Raw genomic sequence first — 6,787 nt, 5'->3', positions numbered from 1 at the left:
AGCTGATTATTCCTGCAGGGTCTCTGATTACTCTGGTGAGTAGCTGTTTATCGCACGGATCTTGTTCTTGCCATTAACCTGGCTTCTCAGGACTTGCCTTATACGCTGGAGGTACGAGAGGGTACCCAAAAGTTTCCAGAATGACGCTGCTGCACGCGCAGTTTTTGTAATACACGATTCTGCCTCTAGGTTAGTGTTTCTCAACCTTTTTCGGGCCAGCGCCCCCCTAGCCTCTATCCAGGTCCCTCACCGACCCCCACCAAAAAATTTGTAGGCTACTTTGCACTGACAATTATTTTATTATTAATGTTACTATTATTATTGTAGATGTTTTGAATCGGCACACCGATTATGTTTTCCAGTACACTTCAGCGCGCCTTACGCTCCTTCACCTCGCGCACATAACGGGGTAAATGTAGCTAGTTTTGCACTAAACGTGCAACTACCAATGGCTGGAAAAAATTGGACTCAAGGACAGCACAGAGGCTCTCATCCTGGCTGCGCAGGAACAGGCCCTAAACACCAGAGCAATAGAGGCTCAGATCTACCACACCAGACAAGACCCAAGGTGTAGGTTGTGCAAGGAGGCCCCTGAGACAGTCCAGCACATAACAGCAGGGTGCAAGATGCTAGCAGGGAAAGCATACATGGAACGACATAACCAAGTGGCAGGCATAGTGTACAGGAACATCTGCAGAATATGGACTGGAAGATCAATGTGGGGAACACATCCAAAGGTGGTGGAGAATAACTGAGCTAAGATCCTGTGGGACTTCCAGATCCAGACAGACAAAATGGTAACGACGAACCAACCGGACATTGTGGTGGTGGATAAACAACAGAGGAAAGCCGTTGTGGTGGATGTAGCAGTACCAAGTGACTACAACATCAGGAAAAAGGAGCACGAGAAACTGGAGAAATACAAGGGCCTCAGAGAGGAACTGGAAAAGGCCTGGAAGGTGAAGACCACAGTACCATACCATCCCATACCAACTTTATTTATGAAGCACTTTATACACCAATAAATTGATTAAAAACAGAAGAAAACTGACCAGCAGTAGAAGGGTTAAGAACACAATAGAACCGAGCTGCAGTGCATGCTTTAGCTTTAGCACAAGACAGCGTTATCTCAAATAAAACAGGCATATGGTCTGAAAATAATGAGTCACCAATCACTAAATTACAAACTGGTAGACCATAAGATAAAACCAGATCAAGACTGTGACCATGCTCATGGATAGCACCAGTCAGACTGCACAAAATTAAAAGAATCGGTAACATTGAGAAATGACTGAGGCATAGGTGAAGTAGGACGACAAACATGAATATTAAAATCACCAACAATGAGAACTCGGTCATACCTTGGCATAATATCAGCCAGGAAATCAGAAAAGTCATTTATAAAGTTTTTGTTGTACTTCGGTGGCCGATAGACCGCCACACACAGCACAGTGTGAGAGCTGCCGAGTTCAAATAGGCTGATCTCAAAGCTACTAAACGAGGCCAGAGGCAACTGTTTACAAGTAAAACTGCTTTTAAAAACAGTCACTATACCTTTACCGGACCCTGACATCCTTGGAGCATTAAAATAGCTGCACTTCCGCGGTACAAGTTCATTAAAAGTGCTGGAGTCACCAAACCACTTGTCCATGATTCTGTTAATAAAACATCCAATCAATAAGAGGAAAAGAAATCCCTAATGACCAAAGTTTTATTTGTCAGTGACATGGCATTTACCAAACTGATCCTGCCAGAAATCGGCGGGTCTACACCATCAGGTGGCATCCGGTGCTCCCGGCAAAGAGGCCGCAGGTTGCTAGGATTCAACCTGTGTCTACAGGAGCGCAGGGACCTGTGGTAGTGCCTGTGGTCATCGGGGCCCTCGGGGCAGTCACCCTCAAACTGGCGCAGTGGCTAAAACAGATCCCAGGAACAGCATCAGACATCTCAGTCCGGAAATATCAGGTTCTAGGCAGCCAAGATACTGCGCAGAACCCTCAAGCTCCCAGGCCTCTGGTAGAGGACCCAAGTTCAGAGGATGAAAGAGTCCACCTGCGGAAGCGTGAGAAGGGAATTTATATAAATATGAATAAATATATATGCACATTGTCTGAGTATCTCCAAGTAGGTTTGATTTTAACTAGCGTTTCACCTAGCAGTAAACTACATTATTTTTTTCTTATTTGCACAACTATCAAATGTTTCCCAAATACAATGTGACCCCAAGACTGAAACTGAGTTTCTGTAACAGTATATGTTGAGTAACTGAGGGAAACAACATAAACATACAATATTTAGGGCTCTCTAACAAGCACCATGATGTGCAGAAGTGCTTACATCCCATAACTATTTCTAGTGGCATAACTATTTCTAATGCTGCAGCCACAAATTCCAAGATATTTTACAACAAAGATGATTACTTCAGATCAACACAAAGTGCTGCATAACTGTAAAGTGTAAGGAAAATAATTTGCAAACTTTCTACCTTTCTGATAACATTTTAAAACTTAGAAATCTGACTCGTTATCAAATTTCTGGGCCTCGTCAGAGAACTTAGGAACAGGAAATTTAACAAGGCAAGTGATATCAGATCTGAAATGGTGTTTTTTTTCTCATTTCTGCCTTGGCAATGATTCTGCTTAAACATCTCTTTCTGTAAATATTTCTGTCTTTGTTCTGTAGCCTATACTTGGCATCACAAAACATTAGGCAATATCAATATCGAATAATGGTAATATTAGCCTAAATGCAGCCAGTAGCATGTGGGCTATAACTAGCATGTTGTCTTACATTGACTTCCTCCATTCCGTGTGCTAAACATGGTTAATAAATAAACAAAAGAGCTAAAAAGCTTATTTCAGGAAAAAAACTACTTTTAATGTGGGCAATAGGTACATTAGAAATGTTTGTGGTCTGCTTTTTGATTTTTACTTTTGCAAAAGTAAAAATCTGAAGTTCACTTTGTGGCACTTAGTTACCAGTAAACACTCTCATCTCTTAGCAACAGATTAGCAACACAAATTGTTATTGTTCAAAAAACATAGGATTTCTTCTGCTCTCTCTCAGACGTTTAATTTATGGAACTTTATGGAACTTGGTTACCAGAAAACGCGATTATCTCTAAGCAACACATTAAGCGTAGCAACAAAAATTCTTATTGATAAAAAAATATAATGTTTCTCCCGCTCTTTTGAAATACCACTTATTTTACACTAACAAGAATTGTGCAGTTGGTGAATTTTGCAGAAAGTTTTTTTTTTTTTTGTCATTAATGGCAAATATACTAAACACACATTCAACACAAAAGTAAAAATCTTGATTTATACTTCGTGGCAGTTCGTTACCAGAAAAAAAGCCGCTTATATCTTAAAACCAAATTAATAAGTAGTTTATAAAACAAAAGTTCTTTCGAAATAACGCTTACCTGATTAGATACAAGACATTTACCGTTGGCAAATTACGCTTAAGTAAAAATCTGAAGTTCACTTCGTGGCACTTGTTACTAGTAACTTGGTTAAACATACTCTTCTCTTAGCAACAAAAATGGTTATTGTTCAAAAAACATAACATTTGTTCTGCTCTTTTGAATTGGAGTGGAGCGGCAAAGTGAGAAGGATGGAACAAAGAGAGCAAGGAAAAGCCAAAAACTGGACACATTTTGTTCGTCGTCTTGGAGATGAAGCGGAGTTTTTTGTTGACAGCGGTTGCAACACATTCTTACTCCCAACTCGTCACATATTGGCAACTCTACTGTTAATCACAATGTGTGAGTTAACCTATTATAAACTGTACCAGCCCCAAGGTTTATAGTTAAGGTTTACATTGGAGCCGCCTGGGAGAGCGGCGCGCGTGATCCGCACCGAGTTGCAAAGATCCAGAGATGCACGAGGCGCTGCGACACGCTGCGCATGCGGCGGCGTCAGCTCGTGCCGCTGCGTGTCCGCTTCAACGCGCACAATGAACCGAGCTCCGTGCTCATGATAAATTAAAACAAATTCAATAATTTCCATTGGCATGATTTATCACTTCTCTTTTTATTTCTCTTTCTTTCTACAAAAAACTGTATGATAAAAGCTTTCAGGTTGGTGCTTTGGTCTCAGCTAAACCTTTTTTTGAAGGAAAATTTTATTTACAAAGACTTCAAAATTCATTTTATTTGTCGTTTTGTTTATTTATTTTGGACATTTGGAATGCCTTCCAGTTGCAGTGTTAAATGTTCATTATAATTTAAAGCTTACTGATCTTTCAGATTGTGTTCTTGCATTATAATTTTCCCATTAACATTTATTACTTAAAAATGGTCTAAAGACAACAATAATATTGTTGATCAAAAATCAAAATTTGTTATTGTGACAGATCTACACACATATGATTTATAGTGTAGTTAGTTTATTGTCATCGATGACATAGTTACTTTGAAAGAGTAATTTGATCACACAATGAAAAATTCAGAAAATGTGCATCTCTTTTCCCTCCATCGTTTACGTTTGTGTTGCTGGTGTTACATATGAAACGTATCTCCCCAAGGAAAAAGAAGAAAGCAACAATATGTGTTTTCTAAAAATAATCACAAATACTTAATTTGGATACATAATTTTAATCTGATTATTGGATTGTAAATAGTAACACGTTAAATTACGCGTTACAAGGGGTCAGATTAGAGTAACACGTTTATGACACTATTGTTTGACATTTTTGCTCAAGCTATTTATGGATCTTTCAAGTTTCTGATATGTGTCCCCGCCAATGATAAACTTGTTCCTATGCCCTTGCATCCAGGTATCCACAAACAAACTGGTATGACCCGTCTTTTGTCCTTTTGACTCATACAAAAGAAAAAAACAGGTGTATCAGAAACCCTACAAAAGCATGGCATATTGTTTTTATTTATTGATACTCATTACTGTAACCTATTTATAGCAATTAAACAAAGGGTCAACTACATTATTTGTAAAAGTTTATCACAAGGAAAACAGCATGTAAACCTACAATTAAGAGGCTGTTTTGTTTACATTTTTAAGAAGCCAGTGGGTCGGCTGCACGACACTGACCAGTGCAACACCAAATGACCATGGAGAATGATGGATGAATTTTTTGCTGACCAAGGTGTTACTCTGACCTCTAATGTCACCCCTTTACTGTTTTAATTTCTAGAAAGGTGGCAGGTTATGAGCTCACTGTATCTCAGCATCTGAAACAACATATTTAGATACTGCAAAATGTTCCTGTTATTCTTCATGGTTAACTAAAGGTGGCATGTACAATGTACAAGGTGAGAAACACACACATACACACGCAAACTCGTGTGACTTATCTTGACGCAGAAATATAAAGATACACTTTACCCCATTTCTAAACAACACAGATCCATAGATGATGGAATCCATGATTACTTTCGTAAACAGTGCGGTGTTGTGTGACGGCTATGTTCTTCTTCTCTGCATGCGGGTTGTTTTGGTATCATGAATCCTTCAAACAGAAGTCTGTAATATGAAGGACCACATAAAAAAATTGGATTTCAGCAAAAATTCTGAATTAAGCATCAAGACCTGCTGTGTGGACGTAGTCTTATATATGAGCATTAAACCATACCCGTCAACGGCTGAAAGCATCCCACCGGAGGGGCGGAGGAGTAAGGCGGTGAGGTGGGGCGAGAGGGTTGGTTGGAGAGCACTGTCGGACTGGGGAGCAATAACTAAACTTAATGCAAATATATTTGTCAATGACAATAATCCAGAAGAGGCTAAATAAAATTTCTAGCATGCTTAAGATTATTGTTTATGCACAACCGATGTGAGAGTTAAAGTGAACTGCAGCTACAATAGCTCTAGGTGGTACATGAACATTTTACAGAGATACTGAAAGCTCGGCTGCCTATCAACTTATAGATGCTTGCCTATTCTCTTACGCTCTCCAAGCTGTAACGTCTTCTAAACCACTAAACCATTTTTCCACATACCCAGCCGTGTTTATGGCCCCTTTAATGCACCCCATTATACACATTAGTTGAGGACATCCTGTACTTTACTTCTAAGAGCCTCTAATAATGGTTCCAACCAAGGCCCAGATTAGAGTAACATTGAGTACTTTGCTACATCTTAGTGAGATAAAATGTGTACTTATAGTAGTTTTTGAATTTGTGGAGTATTGGAGAAGTAGTGAAAACACCAACTGGAAGCTGTGTATGACCGATAGCTCAGTGTCTGGCTGCATGTGAGAGGAAGCTCTTGTGTGGTTAGACTAATGAGGGTCTGTATAGAGGATAGCTGTTGAATGGCAGCAGTGATTTATGCCAGTAAGATGGACAGTGAGCTGGGAGGAAACATTCATCTTACCATTGAGCTGCTGTCACAGACACACAGACAGGAAGCATTTACACATAGCAGACCCAAGCATCCGCACACGGAAACATACACATACACAGTGGTGGTTAATAGAAAAAAAAAAAAAAACATGTATAGTTTTACACTTCACAATCCTTGAGAACAAGCTGACCACTGTTCAGTGGTTAAGTGTTAAAATAGGTTTTTACTGTAACAACCATGATCTTTTCTGCAGCGGCGCTTAAACCACTCTTAGACATTAGAACGCCCTGGTCCGCATTATGTGAAGCACCTTTCATCCTCTAAAAGACTCCAGCTTCATGCAACATTACTCTGTATTTGTAGTTTGGGCCAACTGTCCTGTTTATCAGTACAATCAGAGGTCAATCAAGAAATATCTTTTCAAAAGTCACTTATATTGCCATAGAATACATTTTCTGCTATTATGCTTAGAGTCACACAGA

General features: G+C 39.5%; 1 long non-coding RNA gene across 2 annotated transcripts; it reads right to left on the bottom strand.

The window, feature by feature from the left end:
- Window positions 1–1,291: 1,291 nt before the first annotated feature.
- On the bottom strand, window positions 1,292–3,511 carry LOC145552850 (uncharacterized). 2 transcript variants are annotated; one of them, XR_014088973.1, is made up of 3 exons: window positions 3,425–3,511; window positions 1,738–2,052; window positions 1,292–1,655 (listed from the first exon to the last, which is right to left on the bottom strand). It is a non-coding gene; the product is annotated as an uncharacterized LOC145552850 (long non-coding RNA). The 2 variants fall into 2 exon arrangements; XR_014088972.1 differs by lacking the exon at window positions 1,292–1,655 and having other exon boundaries at window positions 1,694–2,052.
- Between the last annotated feature and the right edge of the window lie 3,276 nt (window positions 3,512–6,787).

The sequence above is a fragment of the Poecilia reticulata genome, chromosome 9 (genome assembly GCF_904066995.2).
Source record: "Poecilia reticulata chromosome 9, P_reticulata-male-v2, whole genome shotgun sequence".
Lineage (NCBI taxonomy): Eukaryota > Metazoa > Chordata > Actinopteri > Cyprinodontiformes > Poeciliidae > Poecilia > Poecilia reticulata.
This window is presented reverse-complemented; position numbering and strand designations above follow the sequence as displayed.